Here is a 20,959-nt window from a genome sequence, read left to right as displayed (position 1 = left end):
GCTTACGGCCACACTCCCTTGAGCACGCCTGATCTCGTCTAATCTCGGCAGCTAAACAGGGATGGGCCTGGTTAGTACTTGGATGGGAGACCGCCTGGGAATACCAGGTGCTGTAAGCTTTTAAGCGCAGGAGGCGCCCTATCCCCGCTCGCTCGCTCATTCCCCTGTTCACACGTGCAGTGCGGCTTGTCCGTCTGTTTATTTGTCAGCTTTGGCGAGACACGGGTGCTTGTGTATTAGCGTGAGCGTTTTTTATTCTGATCAGGAACAGTTTAACAAGTCCGCAAAGGATCGAGGAAAGGTTTATCGCCAGCTGAAAAGAGACACAGCGCTTCGGCTGTGGAGACTTGTTCGGCTGGCGTTCGGAGAGTCGCGTTTTTCAGAATTGTATTGAGATCGTTTTCCACAGAGCTCAGATGTCAAAGCACAGCAGCAGCTCTCCACAGCGATCCTCTATAGCGCCCTTTCTCCCGCAGCTCCGTCCTCATTGGAAGGAAGCAAGAGTGAAAGGCTGAAGTGAAATAGAGCGGGGACGAAGGCAGTGAAGAGAGAGAACGTGGGAAGAAGAGAAAAACGCAAGGGAAAAAAAGCAGCGTCGTAAAAGAGGTGACGGAGCTGTCCTCTCAATAAGAAGGGTGCCAGCGAGCCTTGCTCTCGCTTGCGGCCACACCCCCTTGAGCACGCCTGATCTCGTCTGATCTCGGAAGCTAAACAGGGATGGGCCTGGTTAGTACTTGGATGGGAGACCGCCTGGGAATACCAGGTGCTGTAAGCTTTTAAGCGCAGGAGGCGCCCTATCCCCGCTCGCTGGCTCATTCCCCTGTTCACACGTGCAGTGCGGCTTGTCCGTCTGTTTATTTGTCAGCTTTGGCGAGACACGGGTGCTTGTGTATTAGCGTGAGCGTTTTTTATTCTGATCAGGAACAGTTTAACAAGTCCGCAAAGGATCGAGGAAAGGTTTATCGCCAGCTGAAAAGAGACACAGCGCTTCGGCTGTGGAGACTTGTTCGGCTGGCGTTCGGAGAGTCGCGTTTTTCAGAATTGTATTGAGATCGTTTTCCACAGAGCTCAGATGTCAAAGCACAGCAGCAGCTCTCCACAGCGATCCTCTATAGCGCCCTTTCTCCCGCAGCTCCGTCCTCATTGGAAGGAAGCAAGAGTGAAAGGCTGAAGTGAAATAGAGCGGGGACGAAGGCAGTGAAGAGAGAGAACGTGGGAAGAAGAGAAAAACGCAAGGGAAAAAAAGCAGCGTCGTAAAAGAGGTGACGGAGCTGTCCTCTCAATAAGAAGGGTGCCAGCGAGCCTTGCTCTCGCTTGCGGCCACACCCCCTTGAGCACGCCTGATCTCGGCTGATCTCAGAAGCTAAACAGGGATGGGCCTGGTTAGTACTTGGATGGGAGACCGCCTGGGAATACCAGGTGCTGTAAGCTTTTAAGCGCAGGAGGCGCCCTATCCCCGCTCGCTCGCTCATTCCCCTGTTCATACGTGCAGTGCGGCTTGTCCGTCTGTTTACTTGTCAGCTTTGGCGAGATACGGGTGCTTGTGTATTAGCGTGAGCGTTTTTTATTCTGATCAGGAACAGTTTAACAAGTCCGCAAAGAATCGAGGAAAGGTTTATCGCCAGCTGAAAAGAGACACAGCGCTTCGGCTGTGGAGACTTGTTCGGCTGGCGTTCGGAGAGTCGCGTTTTTCAGAATTGTATTGAGATCGTTTTCCACAGAGCTCAGATGTCAAAGCACAGCAGCAGCTCTCCACAGCGATCCTCTATAGCGCCCTTTCTCCCGCAGCTCCGTCCTCATTGGAAGGAAGCAAGAGTGAAAGGCTGAAGTGAAATAGAGCGGGGACGAAGGCAGTGAAGAGAGAGAACGTGGGAAGAAGAGAAAAACGCAAGGGAAAAAAAGCAGCGTCGTAAAAGAGGTGACGGAGCTGTCCTCTCAATTAGAAGGGTGCCAGCGAGCCTTGCTCTCGCTTATGGCCACACCCCCTTGAGCACGCCTGATCTCGTCTGATCTCGGAAGCTAAACAGGGATGGGCTTGGTTAGTACTTGGATGGGAGACCGCCTGGGAATACCAGGTGCTGTAAGCTTTTAAGCGCAGGAGGCGCCCTATCCCCGCTCGCTCACTCATTCCCCTGTTCACACGTGCAGTGCGGCTTGTCCGTCTGTTTATTTGTCAGCTTTGGCGAGACACGGGTGCTTGTGTATTAGCGTGAGCGTTTTTTATTCTGATCAGGAACAGTTTTACAAGTCCGCAAAGGATCGAGGAAAGGTTTATCGCCAGCTGAAAAGAGACACAGCGCTTCGGCTGTGGAGACTTGTTCGGCTGGCGTTCGGAGAGTCGCGTTTTTCAGAATTGTATTGAGATCGTTTTCCACAGAGCTCAGATGTCAAAGCACAGCAGCAGCTCTCCACAGCGATCCTCTATAGCGCCCTTTCTCCCGCAGCTCCGTCCTCATTGGAAGGAAGCAAGAGTGAAAGGCTGAAGTGAAATAGAGCGGGGACGAAGGCAGTGAAGAGAGAGAACGTGGGAAGAAGAGAAAAACGCAAGGGAAAAAAAGCAGCGTCGTAAAAGAGGTGACGGAGCTGTCCTCTCAATAAGAAGGGTGCCAGCGAGCCTTGCTCTCGCTTGCGGCCACACCCCCTTGAGCACGCCTGATCTCGTCTGATCTCAGAAGCTAAACAGGGATGGGCCTGGTTAGTACTTGGATGGGAGACCGCCTGGGAATACCAGGTGCTGTAAGCTTTTAAGCGCAGGAGGCGCCCTATCCCCGCTCGCTCGCTCATTCCCCTGTTCATACGTGCAGTGCGGCTTGTCCGTCTGTTTACTTGTCAGCTTTGGCGAGATACGGGTGCTTGTGTATTAGCGTGAGCGCTTTTTATTCTGATCAGGAACAGTTTAACAAGTCCGCAAAGAATCGAGGAAAGGTTTATCGCCAGCTGAAAAGAGACACAGCGCTTCGGCTGTGGAGACTTGTTCGGCTGGCGTTCGGAGAGTCGCGTTTTTCAGAATTGTATTGAGATCGTTTTCCACAGAGCTCAGATGTCAAAGCACAGCAGCAGCTCTCCACAGCGATCCTCTATAGCGCCCTTTCTCCCGCAGCTCCGTCCTCATTGGAAGGAAGCAAGAGTGAAAGGCTGAAGTGAAATAGAGCGGGGACGAAGGCAGTGAAGAGAGAGAACGTGGGAAGAAGAGAAAAACGCAAGGGAAAAAAAGCAGCGTCGTAAAAGAGGTGACGGAGCTGTCCTCTCAATAAGAAGGGTGCCAGCGAGCTTTGCTCTCGCTTATGGCCACACCCCCTTGAGCACGCCTGATCTCGTCTGATCTCGGAAGCTAAACAGGGATGGGCCTGGTTAGTACTTGGATGGGAGACCGCCTGGGAATACCAGGTGCTGTAAGCTTTTAAGCGCAGGAGGCGCCCTATCCCCGCTCGCTCGCTCATTCCCCTGTTCACACGTGCAGTGCGGCTTGTCCGTCTGTTTATTTGTCAGCTTTGGCGAGACACGGGTGCTTGTGTATTAGCGTGAGCGTTTTTTATTCTCATCATGAACAGTTTAACAAGTCCGCAAAGGATCGAGGAAAGGTTTATCGCCAGCTGAAAAGAGACACAGCGCTTCGGCTGTGGAGACTTGTTCGGCTGGCGTTCGGAGAGTCGCGTTTTTCAGAATTGTTTTGAGATCGTTTTCCACAGAGCTCAGATGTCAAAGCACAGCAGCAGCTCTCCACAGCGATCCTCTATAGCGCCCTTTCTCCCGCAGCTCCGTCCTCATTGGAAGGAAGCAAGAGTGAAAGGCTGAAGTGAAATAGAGCGGGGACGAAGGCAGTGAAGAGAGAGAACGTGGGAAGAAGAGAAAAACGCAAGAGAAAAAAAGCAGCGTCGTAAAAGAGGTGACGGAGCTGTCCTCTCAATAAGAAGGGTGCCAGCGAGCTTTGCTCTCGCTTACGGCCACACCCCCTTGAGCACGCCTGATCTCGTCTGATCTCGGAAGCTAAACAGGGATGGGCCTGGTTAGTACTTGGATGGGAGACCGCCTGGGAATACCAGGTGCTGTAAGCTTTTAAGCGCAGGAGGCGCCCTATCCCCGCTCGCTCGCTCATTCCCCTGTTCACACGTGCAGTGCGGCTTGTCCGTCTGTTTATTTGTCAGCTTTGGCGAGACACGGGTGCTTGTGTATTAGCGTGAGCGTTTTTTATTCTGATCAGGAACAGTTTAACAAGTCCGCAAAGGATCGAGGAAAGGTTTATCGCCAGCTGAAAAGAGACACAGCGCTTCGGCTGTGGAGACTTGTTCGGCTGGCGTTCGGAGAGTCGCGTTTTTCAGAATTGTATTGAGATCGTTTTCCACAGAGCTCAGATGTCAAAGCACAGCAGCAGCTCTCCACAGCGATCCTCTATAGCGCCCTTTCTCCCGCAGCTCCGTCCTCATTGGAAGGAAGCAAGAGTGAAAGGCTGAAGTGAAATAGAGCGGGGACGAAGGCAGTGAAGAGAGAGAACGTGGAAAGAAGAGAAAAACGCAAGGGAAAAAAGCAGCGTCGTAAAAGAGGTGACGGAGCTGTCCTCTCAATAAGAAGGGTGCCAGCGAGCCTTGCTCTCGCTTGCGGCCACACCCCCTTGAGCACGCCTGATCTCGTCTTATCTTGGAAGCTAAACAGAGATGGGCCTGGTTAGTACTTGGATGGGAGACCGCCTGGGAATACCAGGTGCTGTAAGCTTTAAGCGCAGGAGGCGCCCTATCCCCGCTCGCTGGCTCATTCCCCTGTTCACACGTGCAGTGCGGCTTGTCCGTCTGTTTATTTGTCAGCTTTGGCGAGACACGGGTGCTTGTGTATTAGCGTGAGCGTTTTTTATTCTGATCAGGAACAGTTTAACAAGTCCGCAAAGGATCGAGGAAAGGTTTATCGCCAGCTGAAAAGAGACACAGCGCTTCGGCTGTGGAGACTTGTTCGGCTGGCGTTCGGAGAGTCGCGTTTTTCAGAATTGTATTGAGATCGTTTTCCACAGAGCTCAGATGTCAAAGCACAGCAGCAGCTCTCCACAGCGATCCTCTATAGCGCCCTTTCTCCCGCAGCTCCGTCCTCATTGGAAGGAAGCAAGAGTGAAAGGCTGAAGTGAAATAGAGCAGGGACGAAGGCAGTGAAGAGAGAGAACGTGGGAAGAAGAGAAAAACGCAAGGGAAAAAAAGCAGCGTCGTAAAAGAGGTGACGGAGCTGTCCTCTCAATAAGAAGGGTGCCAGCGAGCCTTGCTCTCGCTTACGGCCACACTCCCTTGAGCACGCCTGATCTCGTCTAATCTCGGAAGCTAAACAGGGATGGGCCTGGTTAGTACTTGGATGGGAGACCGCCTGGGAATACCAGGTGCTGTAAGCTTTTAAGCGCAGGAGGCGCCCTATCCCCGCTCGCTCGCTCATTCCCCTGTTCACACGTGCAGTGCGGCTTGTCCGTCTGTTTATTTGTCAGCTTTGGCGAGACACGGGTGCTTGTGTATTAGCGTGAGCGTTTTTTATTCTGATCAGGAACAGTTTAACAAGTCCGCAAAGGATCGAGGAAAGGTTTATCGCCAGCTGAAAAGAGACACAGCGCTTCGGCTGTGGAGACTTGTTCGGCTGGCGTTCGGAGAGTCGCGTTTTTCAGAATTGTATTGAGATCGTTTTCCACAGAGCTCAGATGTCAAAGGACAGCAGCAGCTCTCCACAGCGATCCTCTATAGCGCCCTTTCTCCCGCAGCTCCGTCCTCATTGGAAGGAAGCAAGAGTGAAAGGCTGAAGTGAAATAGAGCGGGGACGAAGGCAGTGAAGAGAGAGAACGTGGAAAGAAGAGAAAAACGCAAGGGAAAAAAAGCAGCGTCGTAAAAGAGGTGACGGAGCTGTCCTCTCAATAAGAAGGGTGCCAGCGAGCCTTGCTCTCGCTTACGGCCACACTCCCTTGAGCACGCCTGATCTCGTCTAATCTCGGAAGCTAAACAGGGATGGGCCTGGTTAGTACTTGGATGGGAGACCGCCTGGGAATACCAGGTGCTGTAAGCTTTTAAGCGCAGGAGGCGCCCTATCCCCGCTCGCTCGCTCATTCCCCTGTTCACACGTGCAGTGCGGCTTGTCCGTCTGTTTATTTGTCAGCTTTGGCGAGACACGGGTGCTTGTGTATTAGCGTGAGCGTTTTTTATTCTGATCAGGAACAGTTTTACAAGTCCGCAAAGGATCGAGGAAAGGTTTATCGCCAGCTGAAAAGAGACACAGCGCTTCGGCTGTGGAGACTTGTTCGGCTGGCGTTCGGAGAGTCGCGTTTTTCAGAATTGTATTGAGATCGATTTCCACAGAGCTCAGATGTCAAAGCACAGCAGCAGCTCTCCACAGCGATCCTCTATAGCGCCCTTTCTCCCGCAGCTCCGTCCTCATTGGAAGGAAGCAAGAGTGAAAGGCTGAAGTGAAATAGAGCGGGGACGAAGGCAGTGAAGAGAGAGAACGTGGGAAGAAGAGAAAAACGCAAGGGAAAAAAAGCAGCGTCGTAAAAGAGGTGACGGAGCTGTCCTCTCAATAAGAAGGGTGCCAGCGAGCCTTGCTCTCGCTTACGGCCACACCCCCTTGAGCACGCCTGATCTCGTCTGATCTCGGAAGCTAAACAGGGATGGGCCTGGTTAGTACTTGGATGGGAGACCGCCTGGGAATACCAGGTGCTGTAAGCTTTTAAGCGCAGGAGGCGCCCTATCCCCGCTCGCTCGCTCATTCCCCTGTTCACACGTGCAGTGCGGCTTGTCCGTCTCTTTATTTGTCAGCTTTGGCGAGACACGGGTGCTTGTGTATTAGCGTGAGCGTTTTTTATTCTGATCAGGAACAGTTTTACAAGTCCGCAAAGGATCGAGGAAAGGTTTATCGCCAGCTGAAAAGAGACAGCGCTTCGGCTGTGGAGACTTTATTAATAAGGCCCCTCAGTAGTTGAGATCTCTGTTATACCCATCTAGAAACATGCAATCAGCATGTTATTGCTGAAGCAATAGTCACAACATTATTCCACACCTGGGTGAGATGCGGGTTATGATGACAGTCATGCTTTCTACACCTTATACTGAGCTCAGAAATGGACCAAGCGGACATCTCACAAGCAGATCCCTCCGCGTATAAGAAAGGCAACTTGTCTCAGCAAAAATACCACGGATTCACATCCAAAATATGATAAAAAGGCAAAAAACCCACACTTGGAATGCAAACGTACCCTAAAAAGGAAACACGGTTTTAAAACGAACTTGATTTTCCCCTGGAGAAACCTTTTTATGGACACACATCGCATCTATTACACATGTAGAACTAAATATAAAGATAAAACTTAATATAAGAAGTCATGACATATCACACATGACGAAGTCTGGTCCAGAATAAACAGTTTACACTGACCCACCTTTATTTACCCTGGTCACTCACTTCTATTAACTGTTTAACTGGGTAACAAATTAATATTTGTTTCAATTTGGGATCTACACCTGGGAGCCCTGAAATGTTGGCCAGAGGGGAGAAGCTGATATTCAGACGTGAGAATATATTAAAAAAAAGGATCTGATGTTGTTTTTCACCTGTCTAATCAAAGCTTGTTCAAAAATTATCTGATTATAGGACACGCGAGTTTATAATCATACTCATTCCACTTTTTAACCCCGTATATATGCACAATATGAAACGTATATACACTAAATCTCACGTGTGACTCCCATAATATACATTTCTTTACGAAAATTAGGAACACTTACTACAATTATCAACCCCCCATGACGAGGCAATATTTCATACCTTTGTTTCTTTGTGGGTTCAAAGTTCTGTCCTGTCGTTTCACACGTAATGTTTTGGTAGTTATCTCAATTTTCCTTTGCAATTATCTCCAAGATCATCATCAACTTTTTGTAAAACGCTATGCACAACTGATATTTAAAGAAAGTCCTGTACTAAAACGTCTTCGTAGGGAAAGACAACTTTTTTTTTCCTTACGTTAGTCGCTACACGGTTACTCAAAAAATCCATTCACCGCCTTTAAATAAAAAGTTTCGTTTTTTATTGTGGTTCACTGACATTTCTGTCACAATTCTGAGGGACCCCAAATAAAATTCACTTGCCGGTATAAAGACGCCGGCGAGGATAAGACAGGTATCGAGCCACCTGCGTATTTAGCGGACGTTTAAAATAAAAAAATGGCGTGTAATGTTGCGAAGGGCTACTGTTTTTTTATAGTTTGTCGATTGTAAGGGACGTGGGCCGCGACAGAAATACTGGACGGGGTGGGAAAAGCTTGATTGATGGTTTATTGTACCGCAACGGTCACAATTGACTCACCAGCAAAGATGGCGCCGAGGCCACATCGACTCCCTCCCGCCCTGCCTCGCACCGAAGCTCGAGCTGCGGAGCGCGACGCCAAACCGCCAGTCCACGGGCGCGGGCGCCGGACATAGACGTCACAAACCCTTCCGTGGCGCAGGAATTATAGATCACGGTAGTTTCTTCTGGACCTGGGTTAGGGACAGTGTGCCCTCCGTGAGAGTCTTCTGAGGAAGCCAGTGTCTCATGGGTGTCCAGGCTTGGTACCATCTGTCCATCACAGGACACACAGACACACACACTCACACACCCTGGACAGGACACCAGTCCATCACAGGACACATACACACTCACTCACACACCCTGGACAGGACACCAGTCCATCACAGGACATACACACACCCTGGACAGGACAGCAGTCCATCACAGGACACACACACACTCACACACCCTGGACAGGACACCAGTCACTCACAGGACACATACACACACTCACACACCCTGAACAGGACACCAGTCCCTCACAGGACACACACACACAACCTGGATAGGACACCAGTCCCTCACAGGACACTCAGACACACACACTCACACACCCTGGACAGGAACCAGTCCATCACATGACAAACACACACTCACTCAAACACCCTGGACAGGACAGCACTCCATCATAGGACACACACACACCAGGGCCAGTTTTCCCAGAAGCCAATTAGCCCAAAAGCCTGTCTTTGGACCCGAAGAACACAGGGAGAACATGCAGACTCCACACAGACAGCCCCCCCCCCCGGGTTCAGACCCGAGCCCGGAGCCCCCCCGCGCTGAACCCCTCCGTACAGACGGCCGCACACAGCTCCGTTGTTCCCGATTCCCGAGGTGATCTGTTAAAAGAAGCCGGTGTGTTGCCTCCAGGTGACATTTCCTACTGGAGTCAGGACAGGAGGCTCTTCTGTACACAGAAGGGGGTGGGGGTGGGGAACAAGCCGCCCAGCCCTGTGGTTGAAGCCGATACCCCGGCTTCTCTCCAGACACAGCTGGGTGAGCTCCTCCAGTCAGTACAGGGGGCTCTACTGTACACAGAGGGTGGCGGGGGTGTGGAACAACTCCTTTGTTCGGGGCCTTGGGGCATTCTTGTTGTGAAAGGCGCTATATAAAAAACTGAATTGAAATTGAATCTTACAGATTTGGGTTTTTCGGAGATCTTGTCAGAGATCTTGTCTGACGTGCCATTTCAAAAACGTAACGACACTCCTTACGTCCGAGCGCCGCCGGTCTGTGACGTAACGTATGCTTACACAACCATGACGGTTTCATCATGGACAGCACGAAAGCCCGAAAAGTGGTTGACGTTTTAATTTGGCAACGCCACGATGGATCCCAGTTTTTTTTTTATTTTGGAGGCCAAACAGGACAAAAAAGGAAACGTCTGGAGGTGGATCGATGGTCATCTCTGCGGTTGTTCTGATGTTCTGGAAAAAACAAAACAAAAAAAAAACGGCTCGCTTGCCCAGTCGTGTAGTGTTTCCACACCCCACGCAAATCAACTTCTCTTCGCCCCCGGGGGCTTGTCGCCCGCAGCACCCCTCTCACGTGATAGGGGCTTCCCCCGGCTGTGACGTACTTACCCCACCCCCTTCGGCCAACGTCATACCGAAGGTCGCGCTTCGGGCCGCGGCGATGTTGACGGACTGTCTTGTAGCGTGAGAAGGGTTTAAATTTCGACTTAAGGAGTTGGCCATCGTTATATTTCGCGAGGTATCATACGGGGGGAAAAAGAACATTTATATTTACCAACCTACTAGTAATACTGGGTGGATGTCATGTTCCCCAAAGTTCAGTGCCTCACTCTAAGAAAGTAGAAACGCGACATTAAACTCCGTTCGAAACGGGAGAAATCACCAGGACACGATACAACTGACGTCCGGAAAAGAAAAAAAGAACTCCTATTCCTATTTGTAATGACCCCGTCGTGTTTTTCCCGGTGTGCGCTTATCTTTCGGAGACCCGTTTCTCTCTGGTGTTTTGCTGTTGGAATAAATGCCGAGGTGACCCTTCTGTGTGGAGTCTGCGTGTTCTCTCCAGCGGGTCGTTTCCTACACCGCAGGGGCTGATCGAACCGGGGTCTCCCAATCGTCACAGAAGTGTGTGTCGTTTTGGGTGGTGGTGGGGGGGTGCATCGGGGATACTGCGCCCCGAGGGGGTGACCTCTCACCTTACTCCGGACGAAGGGAGAAGACCTGTACCTTCACAAGTCCGGGTTGTGAAAACTTCTTCTGGCAGTTCAAAACGTTTCGAAGGGACTACAGCGCTACCCTGTTTTCCATTTCTATCGTGTATTATTAGACAGTCATAAGTATCTGTACTGATCACAGAGTCCCCCTCTCACTGCCAGGACTGAAGACCAGTGCAGCACGAATAATAATAATAATTAATAAGTCTGGACTCTCCACTCAGAGCTCCTCCCAGGTCAGGGGGATCCCCTCCAGCCCCCCCAGTGTGCAGCCCCTACCTGGATGATGCTCCAGTCCGCTCAGCACACAGCAGCTCTCAGTGGGGAGGAGAGCAGAGGGATGGAGCCAGTTCAGAGAGGAGGGTGATAAGGAGGCCATGATGGGTCAAGACCAGGGGGGGAATCAGGCCAGAACACTGGGGTAACACCCCTACTCTTCTCCAGAAACACCCCGGGATTGTTAATGAGCACAGAGAGTCAGGACCTTGGTTTGACGTCTTATCCGAAGGACGGCGCCTGTTTACAGTCCAGTGTCCCCGTCACTATACTGGGGCATCAGGACCCACACAGACTGCAGGGTGAGAGCGCCCCCTGCTGGCCCCACTCACACCTCTCCCAGCAGCAACCTTGGGGGGGGGGGGAGGGAAAAAACCAAAAGCTAAACAGATTTTTTTTTAAAAAAATTTATTGATGCTTAACAAAAGGTCATCAGTCCAGTCTGGGGCCCCTCAGCTTCAGTCCAGAACAGTCTGGGGCCCCTCAGCTTCAGTCCAGTCTGGGGCCCCTCAGCTTCAGTCCAGCACAGTCTGGGGTCCCTCAGCTTCGGTCCAGCACAGACTGGGGTCCCTCAGCTTCGGTCCAGTCTGGGGTCCCTCAGCTTCGGTCCAGCACAGACTGGGGTCCCTCAGCTTTGGTCCAGACTGGGGTCCCTAAGCTTCGGTCCAGCACAGTCTGGGGTCCCTCAGCTTCGGTACAGCACAGCCTGAGGTCCCTCAGCTTTGGTCCAGTCCAGTCTGGTGTCCCTAGGCTCCAGTCCAGTCCAGTCTGGTGTCCCTCAGCTCCAGTCCAGTCCAGTCTGGGGCCCCTCAGCTCCAGTCCAGTCTGGTGTCCCTCAGCTCCAGTGCAGTCCAGACTGGGGTCCCTCAGCTTCGGTCCAGCACAGTCTGGTGTCCCTCAGCTTCGGCCCAGCACAGACTGGGGTCCCTCAGCTTCGGTCCAGCATAGACTGGGGTCCCTCAGCTTCGGTCCAGCACAGTCTGGGGTCCCTCAGCTTCAGTCCAGACTGGGGTCCCTCAGCTTCGGTCCAGCACAGTCTGGTGTCCCTCAGCTCCTGTCCAGTCCAGTCTGGGGTCCCTCAGCTTGGGTCCAGCACAGTCTGGGGTCCCTCAGCTTCGGTCCAGTCTGGTGTCTCTCAGCTCCGGTCCAGTCCAGTCTGGTGTCCCTAGGCTGCAGTCCAGTCGTCTGGTGTCCCTCAGCTCCGGTCCAGTCCAATTCACTCCAGTCCAGTCCAGTCTAGATCTTAGCAGGCACAGAACCAGGAAAGGAACCTGGAAAGAATATTGTTATTGCAGGTGTGAGGGACACAGACACAGACGTCACCATGACATCAAACAGCAAGAGGAGACTCCTCCTTGAATCACAGACACAACCGGGCGGCGCCCCCCTGTCTGCTCACCTGCACCTCCTCTTCCTCTTCTTGTCCTTCCCGGCAGCCTGCTCCTCCTCTCCCTCGCTCTTCCTCTCCTGAGCTAGGGTCTCCGCCGCCCCCATCGGCTCGTCCTGATCTTCTGTCTCCACTGACACGCAGCTCAGGGACTTCAAAAAGACGCATCGGCGCTTCTGAAGCAGAGACAGGAGAGTCACGTTAAGAGTCGGACTGGACACTCCAGTACATGAACACTGCACTGAGAGAGAGAAGGGTTGATACAGACACACTGACTGGACACTCCAGGACAGAGAGGAGGAAGGAGACACACTGAGGACAGAGAGGAGGAGGAGAGAGACACTGACAGACAGGGCTGAAAGAGAGAGAGACAGAGAGGCAGGGACAGGCAGACAGCAGGCCGAGAGAGACACTGACAGACAGGGCTGAAAGAGAGAGAGACACTGAGACCCAGGGACAGACAAGACGGCAAAACTCCACCACAGACAGGACAGGGGGCAGGGTGGGACCAGCACTGACCTCCTTCCTCTCTCCTGCCGGAAGAGCTGTCTCCACCTCCTCTTCCTCCTGCAAGTCAAGAGACAGGCTGAGAGAGTGACGGGCTGGCGGGACATCGGCGAACAGAGCTGAAGGCAGAGAGCAGAGGAGACAGGCCCAGCTGGGACAACGCAGGACAGACAGAGAGACAGACAGGGAGACACACGGAGAGACACAGGGAGAGAGACCCAGCTGGGACAACGCAGGACAGACAGAGAGCAGGGAGACACACGGAGAGACACAGGGAGTCAGGCCCAGCTGGGACAACGCAGGACAGACAGAGAGCAGGGAGACACAAGGAGAGACACAGGGAGAGAGACCCATTTGGGATAACGCAGGACAGACAGAGAGCAGGGAGACACACGGAGAGAGAGAGGAGGGAGGGAGACACAGCTGGGACAATGCAGGACAGACAGAGAGACAGGCAGGGAGACACACGGAGAGACACAGGGAGAGAGACCCAGCTGGGACAACGCAGGACAGACAGAGAGCAGGGAGACACACGGAGAGACACAGGGAGACAGGCCCAGCTGGGACAACGCAGGACAGACAGAGAGCAGGGAGACACACGGAGAGACACAGGGAGAGAGACCCAGCTGGGACAACGCAGGACAGACAGAGAGCAGGGAGACATGGAGAGACTCAGACAGAAGGACAGAAAGACAGAAAGAGAGAAGTACAGACGGACAAAAAGACAGAGAAAAGGATAGATGGACTGATGGACAGAAAGGCAGAGAAAAGGACAGAAAGACAGATGGACAGATGGACAGAGAAAAAAACAGACGGACAGAGGGACAGATGGACAGAGGGACAGATGGACTGAAGGATAGACGGACAGAAGGACAGATGGACAGACAGACGGACAGACGGACAGACTCTGCCCCACTTGTCTCGACAAACATCTCAGCCTCTCTCCTTGCCCTCCGCACTGGGGAGCCCCAGGCGGGGCGTGGCGGGGCCGGGCGGGCGATGGGGGGCAGGACGGGCGGGGGCAGGGGCAGGGGCACCGCCCCGGGCAGCAGGGGGGGCTCGAGGGGCATGGCGGGGATTAAGGGGGGGCAGCGGGGCGGGGCGGGCAGTGGCCTGAGGGGGCCGGAGGGGGGGGCCGGGGGCGGGGAGTGGAGGGGGCTCTTGGGCGAGGGGGGGGGGGCACCGAGCCGAACGAGCTGGGCGAGCCCGAGCGCGATGAGCCGGGCGACCCCGGGAGCTCCAGCTGCAGCTCGGCTGCCCTCTCCAGCTTCTGGACGAGCTCGGGGAAACACGAAGACACCACGGGATTCTGTCCAGCGGGGAGAGGGGGAGACACAACGCAGGGGGGATGAGGAGCAGAGACTACGTCTGGACAGGTGAGTGTGTACAGTGTGTCCAGTGAGAGTGTGGACAGGTGAGTGTGGACAGTGTGTCCAATAAGAGCCCAGACAGGTGAGTGTGGACAGTGTGTCCAATAAGAGCCCAGACAGGTGAGTGTGGACAGTGTGTCCAGTGAGAGTCTGGACAGGTGGGTGTGTACAGTGTGTCCAATAAGAGCCCAGACAGGTGAGTGTGGACAGTGTGTCCAGTAAGAGTCTGGACAGGTGGGTGTGTACAGTGTGTCCAGTAAGAGTCCGGACAGGCGAGTGTGTCCAGTGTGTCCAGAAAGAGTGTGGACAGGTGAGTCTGGACAGGTGGTTGTGTACAGTGTGTCCAGTAAGAGTCTGGACAGGTGGGTGTGTACAGTGTGTCCAGTAAGAGTCCAGACAGGCGAGTGTGTACAGTGTGTCCAGTAAGAGTCCGGACAGGCGAGTGTGTCCAGTGTTTCCAGAAAGAGTGTGGACAGGTGTGTCCAACAGTAAGAAGCTGTCTTACCCTGTAACCTAGCTCAGGGGTGTTAGGGGGTGCTCTGTCTCCTCCCCAGATCTCACCTTCAGCTCTGGTGAAATGACGGACCACTAGGAGACGCTGAAAACGAGGACACAAGACAGAGGTTAGGTCCACAGAGCTCACTCAATCACTACAGCAAGCAGAGACCTCTCGGCCATCAGGACTGTGGGGGTCAGAGTGGGGAGCTGTAGGGTATCGGGAGTTTAGGGGTCAGTGTGGGGAGCTGTAGGGTATCGGGAGTTTAGGGGTCAGTGGGGGAGCTGTAGGGTAGATGTGGGGCACCGGGCCCACCACAGGGCGGCCGGTCCAGTCTCGCGGAAGGCGACCGGGTCAGACTTACGGAAAAGCACCGGGACTTGGGCCGGGATCTCTCCCGCTGCCAGTCCGGGTTCGGCCTGACCGGTGTGACCTGTGAAGACGCCAAACAGCCCATCTCCGAGACAGCTCTGACCAAATAGTCCAGCCCAGTCGTGTCGAGACTAGGGGCCTTGAGCAGTCTCTACAGTGTGTCCAGTGAGAGTGTGGACAGGTGAGTGTGTACAGTGTGTTAAGTAAGAGTCTGGACAGGTGAGTGTGGACAGTGTGTCCAGTAAGAGTGTGGACAGGCGAGTGTGTACAGTGTGTCCAGTAAGAGTGTGGACAGTGTGTCCAGTAAGAGTGTGGACAGGTGAGTGTGGACAGTGTGTCCAGTAAGAGTCTGGACAGGTGAGTGTGTACAGTGTATCCAGTAAGAGTCTGGACAGGTGAGTCTCTACAGTGTGTCCAGTAAGAGTCTGGAAAGTGTGTCCAGTGAGAGTCTGGACAGGTGAGTGTGTACAGTGTGTCCAGTGAGAGTCTGGACAGGCGAGTGTGTACAGTGTGTCCAGTAAGAGTGTGGACAGGCGAGTGTGTACAGTGTGTCCAGTAAGAGTCTGGACAGTGTGTCCAGTAAGAGTGTGGACAGGTGAGTCTCTACAGTGTGTCCAGTGAGAGTGTGGACAGGTGAGTCTCTACAGTGTGTCCAGTGAGAGTGTGGACATGTGAGTGTGTACAGTGTGTTCAGTAAGAGTCTGGACAGGTGAGTGTGTACAATGTGTCCAGTAAGAGTCTGGACAGGTGAGTCTCTACAGTGTGTCCAGTGAAAGTCTGGACAGATGAGTCTTTACAGTGTGTTCAGGAAGAGTCTGGGACGTCCAGAGGCAATCTGTGCTCTCAGAAGGCCATAATGGACCTGCAGCTTGGTGTTCCTCGGACCCGCGACCCTGTCTCTTGAGCCGAGGCGTGTCCTCAGTCAAGATCACCACTGGAAGTGTGTCTCCTCGTCTGGAGGTGTTACCGTGAGACCTGGTCTGTCAAGCGCTTTGCGCTGCTATGTGTGTGAAAGGTGCTCTATCAGTGAAGTTTATTATTATTATTATAATACAGTGAGCGCTGCTGGGGGCGGAGAGGCCAGTTGGAGGAGGGCTGGACGCTGGACGCTGGACGGCGGGTGGGAGGGGTGGACTTACGACGCCTCGCTGGGCCCGGGTCCTGCTGCGACCGCGCACGGCCGTGCGGCATCTCTGTCGGTCCATCGTCCTGCCGAGACAAGCAGAGTCACAGAGGGGAGGGGAGGGGGCGGAGCCACACAGCTGGGCGACTTGTTCCCTACCCCCGCCCCCCTCTGTGTACAGTAGAGCCTCCTGTCCTGACTGGAGGAGCTCACCCAGCTGTGTCTGGAGAGGAGCCAGGGTATCAGCTTTGTTCCACACTCCCGCTACTCTCTGTGTACAGTAGAGCCTCCTGTCCTGACTGGAGGAGCTCACCCAGCTGTGTCTGGAGAGAAGCCAGGGTATCGGCTTTGTTCCCCACCCCCGCCCCCCTCTGTGTACAGTAGACCCTCCTGTCCTGACTGGAGGAGCTCACCCAGCTGTGTCTGGAGAGAAGCCAGGGTATCGGCTTCAACCACAGGGCTGGGCAGCTTGTTCCCCACCCCCACCACTCTCTGTGTAGAGGTGCACCTCCTCTCAATATCTTTTTACAGCACGATCACACCCATAAGAGTGGAGTAACGGGAAAAAAAAAACAACTTATTTCTCAACTTATTTTGTTATTTCTCGACAGCGGCATTTTTAACTGACTTACCGATTTCACAGGGATTCTTCAGAGTGAATCTGAAGCTGAAACTATTATTTGTTTGAAGTCGAAGTAACCCACGAATCTTTTTTGGAAGAAACACGTGTTTAGAAAGCGCTATATAGTCCTTTCCTCCTCCTCTCTCTTCACTCCTCTGAGCTCACGGGGCTTCAGCGCCGCCCCCCGCTAGATTCCGCCGCTCTGTGACGTCAGGCGGCTCATTGTGACGCCCCCGTGATGTCGCCCCCGACGCGCTCACGGCTCGGCCGCGAAACAAAAATGGCCGATATTTTTCGCGGTTGTTTTTTTTTTAGGTGGACATTTTATTTTTCCAACTCTCAGCGGCCAGCCGGGTGTCCCTGTATGACCCCGGTAGTCGCCACCTCGGACAGGCAGGGGAAACGGGTCCAGCTTTTTCCGGCCCAAGGGTTACAAAAGCTGCACTTGAATTTAAAGACAAAATCACGTCGAGGGCGCATTCAGCACCCCCACGTCCAACACGGGTTTCCGTGGGGTTTGGTTCAGTGAAATTAGCACCCCCCCTACCCCCAAGTCAAAGAAAGACCAACCTCCACCCCCCTCTAGCGGCCAAGGGTGGAAATTTCGGGCCACGCCACGTCCAAAAAACACAGGTTCCCCCCCCCCCCGTCCTGCGGGGAAAAGAGACGGCATTTTCTTTTCCGAGCGCTGCGTGGGACCTCACAACCCCCCCCAAAAAAACAGGCTTCGGAGACGAGGAAAACCAGGCACGTCGACCTCTCTACAACACCACCCGGCCGTTTCTGTTTCAGACCGTGGGAAAAAAATAAATACAATTTCGCCCCTCACCGACCGCCGCGCAAAAAAACACAACTTCACGCTACAGAAACGGCCTGTGTGAGGGGGGACACGGGAAAAAAATAAAACCTGCGTGTTTTCGGCAGAGTAAGCTCAGCGGGGAAACTCCCTGAATCTCGGGGTTGCTTCTTGAACCCCGAAAACGACCTTTTTTCTCTCTCTCGTTTTCTTGGTGTCTGGGACGTTCACAAACTCCGCCGCGTCGGTGCGATTCCCAGCGGGACTTGAACATAACTCCCCCCCCCCCCCGTGGAGCCAGAGCGCCCCCGTGTGGCCGAGAGGACCACCACCCGCAGGGCTGAGCTTTTACTGCCGTGTCCCGCTTTCACTCTGGCGATGAAGGAGGGAATCAAGGAGGAGAATTAATATTGTGATCCACCAGTCCATCACAGGACACACACACACCCTGGACAGGACACCAGTCCTTCACAGGACACACACACGCACACACCCTGGACAGGACAGCAGTCCATCACAGGACACACACACACTCACACACCCTGGACAGGACAGCAGTCCATCACAGGACACACACACTCACACACCCTGGACAGGACAGCAGTCCATCACAGGACACACACACACTCACACACCCTGGACAGGACACCAGTCCATCACAGGATGTTCAGTGCCTCTCTCTAATAAAGTAGAAACAAGACATTAAACTCCGTTCAAAACGGGAGAAATCACCAGGACACCATACACCTTGCTCCGGACGATGGGAGAAGACCTGTTCCTTCACGAGTCCGGGTTGTGAAAACTTCTTCTGGCAGTTCAAAACGTTTCGAAGGGACTACAGCGCTACCCTGTTTTCCATTTCTATCGTGTATTATTATACAGTCATAAGTGTCTGTACTGATCACAGAGTCCCTCTCTCACTGCCAGGACTGAAGCCCAGTGCAGCACGAATAATAATAATAATTAATAAGTCTGGACTCTCCACTCAGAGCTCTTCCCAGGTCAGGGGGATCCCCTCCAGTCCCCCCAGTGTGCAGCCCCCACCTGGATGATGCTCCAGTCCGCTCAGCACACAGCAGCTCTCATTGGGGAGGAGAGCAGAGGGATGGAGCCAGTTCAGAGAGGGGGGGTGAAAAGGAGGCCATGATGGGTCAAGACCAGGGGGGGAATCAGGCCAGGATACTGGGGTAACACCCCTACTCTTCTCCAGAAACACCCCGGGATTGTTAACGAGCACAGAGAGTCAGGACCTTGGTTTGACGTCTCATCCGAAGGACGGCGCCTGTTTACAGTCCAGTGTCCCCATCACTATACTGGGGCATCAGGACCCACACAGACCGCAGGGTGAGAGCGCCCCCTGCTGGCCCCACTCACACCTCTCCCAGCAGCAACTTTGGGGGGGGGGGAGGGAAAAAACCAAAAGCTAAACAGATTTTTTTAAAAAAATTTTTATTGATGCTTAACAAAAGAACAAAAATTACAAGTTTCAGTCCAGACTGGGGTCTGGGGTCCCTCAGCTTCAGTCCAGTCCAGAATGGGGCCCCTCAGCTTCGGTCCAGCACAGACTGGGGTCCCTCAGCTTCAGTCCAGACTGGGGTCCCTCAGCTTCAGTCCAGCACAGTCTGGGGTCCCTCAGCTCCAGTCCAGCACAGTCTGGTGTCTCTCAGCTCCGGTGCAGTCCAGTCTGGTGTCTCTCAGCTCCGGTCCAGTCCAGTCTGGTGTCCCTAGGCTCCAGTCCAGTCCAGTCTGGCGTCCCTCAGCTTCAGTGCAGTCCAGTCTGGCGTCCCTCAGCTCCAGTCCATTCCAGTCTAGTCCAGTCCAGATCTTAGCTGGCACAGAACCAGGAAAGGAACCTGGAAAGAATATTGTTATTGCAGGTGTGAGGGACACAGACACAGACGTCACCATGACATCAAACAGCAAGAGGAGACTCCTCCTTGAATCACAGACACGACCGGGCGGCGCCCCCCTGTCTGCTCACCTGCACCTCCTCTTCCTCTCCTTGTCCTTCCCGGCAGCCTGCTCCTCCTCTCCCTCGCTCTTCCTCTCCTGACCCACGGTCTCCGCCGCCTCCATCGGCTCGTCCTGATCATCTGTCTCCACCGACACACAGCTCAGGGAGTTTAAAAAGACGCACCAGCGATTCTGCAGCAGAGACAGGAGAGTCACGTTAAGAGTCGGACTGGACACTCCAGGACATGAACACTGCACTGAGAGAGAGAGAGGGGTTGATACAGACACACTGACTGGACACTCCAGTACATGAACACTGCACTGAGAGAGAGAGGGGTTCATACAGACACACTGACTGGACACTGACTGGACACTGGACAGGAGTAAAGAGAGGATCAGAGCATTACCCACCTTATTTTTCTTCTGTCTCACAGGAGGTGGTGATTGGACCTCCTCCAGCTGGAGTCTGAGGAGGGAGAGAGGGGGCAGGAGAGGGACAGCACAGGGAGAGAAAGAGAGAGACAGGTGAGTCAAGTGTCCCAAGAGTACAGAGACTCTGCTGAAATCACACTCGCAGTGAGTGACCCTGACACTAACCAGCCTCAGGACAGCACTGCTAGAGCACCACAACCCAGACTCAACCACATCACAGCACAGATCAAACAGCAATATCTCACACACTGGGACACACACACACAAACACAACATAAACTGGAATGCTACAGAACCTTAAATAGACAATACACACTAGCTGAATATTTGACCAAAATAAAAAATAACAAACAGAAACAGACCCTGACGAATTACAGGCTCAGTGACCACAACCTGGCCATAGAAACTGGGCGACACAGGCAGACCTGGCTGCCCAGAGAGGACAGGCTGTGCTCCCACTGCCAGCGGGGAGAAATAGAGACAGAGGTGCACTTCCTACTGCACTGTGACAGATACTCTGGGATTAGAGAAACATTCTTCCCGAAATTCAGAAATCTAATCCCAGAGTTCCCACACCTGCCAGAATCACAACGGGTCCCAATCCTACTGGGAGAGGGAGGAGGGAACTCAGTTGATCTGGGAGCCCAGTATGTGATCTCCTGTCACAGCCTGAGGAACAGTGAGTCTGTCTCCCAATAATGCTCCAGCCGCCTACAGTATATGTCAATATTTTATAATATGTCTTTGTTGTAAATGTCTGTAACATGTCTGCTTTACGCAGAGAGTGGCGGGGGTTGGATGTCAAGGCCTGACGATACCGCATTACGCAGAGAGTGGAGGGGTGGGATGTCAGGGCCTGACGACACTGCTTTATGCAGAGAATGGAGGGGTGGGTGTCAGGGCCATACGACACTTCTTTATTCAGAGAGTGGAGGGGGTGGGATGTCAGGGCTAGATGACACTGCTTTACACAGAGAGTGGAGAGGTGGGTGTCAAGGCTATACGACAGTGCTTTCCGCAGAGAGTGGTGGGGGTGTGATGTCAGGGCCATACGACAGTGCTTTACACAGAGAGTTGTGGGGCTAGGATGTCAGGGCCATATG

At 53.4% G+C, this 20,959-nt stretch overlaps 1 long non-coding RNA gene, 5 other non-coding genes and 6 pseudogenes across 6 annotated transcripts; 11 read left to right on the top strand and 1 right to left on the bottom strand.

Annotated features, from left to right (window-relative positions):
- Positions 1 to 119, top strand: LOC148670730 (5S ribosomal RNA; annotated as a pseudogene).
- A 537-nt stretch (positions 120 to 656) lies between these two features.
- Positions 657 to 775, top strand: LOC148670729 (5S ribosomal RNA). Its single transcript, XR_015938461.1, has one exon. It is a non-coding gene; the product is annotated as a 5S ribosomal RNA (ribosomal RNA).
- Positions 776 to 1,312: 537 nt separating this feature from the next.
- Positions 1,313 to 1,431, top strand: LOC148670728 (5S ribosomal RNA; annotated as a pseudogene).
- A 537-nt stretch (positions 1,432 to 1,968) lies between these two features.
- LOC148670727 (5S ribosomal RNA) lies at positions 1,969 to 2,087 on the top strand (annotated as a pseudogene).
- A 537-nt stretch (positions 2,088 to 2,624) lies between these two features.
- LOC148670726 (5S ribosomal RNA) lies at positions 2,625 to 2,743 on the top strand. Its single transcript, XR_015938011.1, has one exon. It is a non-coding gene; the product is annotated as a 5S ribosomal RNA (ribosomal RNA).
- Positions 2,744 to 3,280: 537 nt separating this feature from the next.
- Positions 3,281 to 3,399, top strand: LOC148670725 (5S ribosomal RNA). Its single transcript, XR_015938318.1, has one exon. It is a non-coding gene; the product is annotated as a 5S ribosomal RNA (ribosomal RNA).
- A 537-nt stretch (positions 3,400 to 3,936) lies between these two features.
- On the top strand, positions 3,937 to 4,055 carry LOC148670724 (5S ribosomal RNA). The gene has a single exon (XR_015937844.1). It is a non-coding gene; the product is annotated as a 5S ribosomal RNA (ribosomal RNA).
- A 536-nt stretch (positions 4,056 to 4,591) lies between these two features.
- On the top strand, positions 4,592 to 4,710 carry LOC148670723 (5S ribosomal RNA; annotated as a pseudogene).
- Positions 4,711 to 5,246: 536 nt separating this feature from the next.
- LOC148670722 (5S ribosomal RNA) lies at positions 5,247 to 5,365 on the top strand (annotated as a pseudogene).
- Positions 5,366 to 5,902: 537 nt separating this feature from the next.
- On the top strand, positions 5,903 to 6,021 carry LOC148670721 (5S ribosomal RNA; annotated as a pseudogene).
- Positions 6,022 to 6,558: 537 nt separating this feature from the next.
- On the top strand, positions 6,559 to 6,677 carry LOC148670720 (5S ribosomal RNA). The gene has a single exon (XR_015937843.1). It is a non-coding gene; the product is annotated as a 5S ribosomal RNA (ribosomal RNA).
- An 8,245-nt stretch (positions 6,678 to 14,922) lies between these two features.
- LOC148670719 (uncharacterized) lies at positions 14,923 to 17,033 on the bottom strand. The gene is made up of 3 exons (XR_015937050.1): positions 16,686 to 17,033; positions 16,070 to 16,139; positions 14,923 to 14,991 (listed from the first exon to the last, which is right to left on the bottom strand). It is a non-coding gene; the product is annotated as an uncharacterized LOC148670719 (long non-coding RNA).
- Between the last annotated feature and the right edge of the window lie 3,926 nt (positions 17,034 to 20,959).

Source organism: Lepisosteus platostomus, chromosome 5, assembly GCF_059453375.1.
Source record: "Lepisosteus platostomus isolate fLepPlt1 chromosome 5, fLepPlt1.hap1, whole genome shotgun sequence".
NCBI classification, from domain to species: domain Eukaryota; kingdom Metazoa; phylum Chordata; class Actinopteri; order Semionotiformes; family Lepisosteidae; genus Lepisosteus; species Lepisosteus platostomus.
The sequence above is the reverse complement of the archived record's forward strand: the minus strand, read 5'-3'. Positions and strand labels throughout refer to the sequence as shown.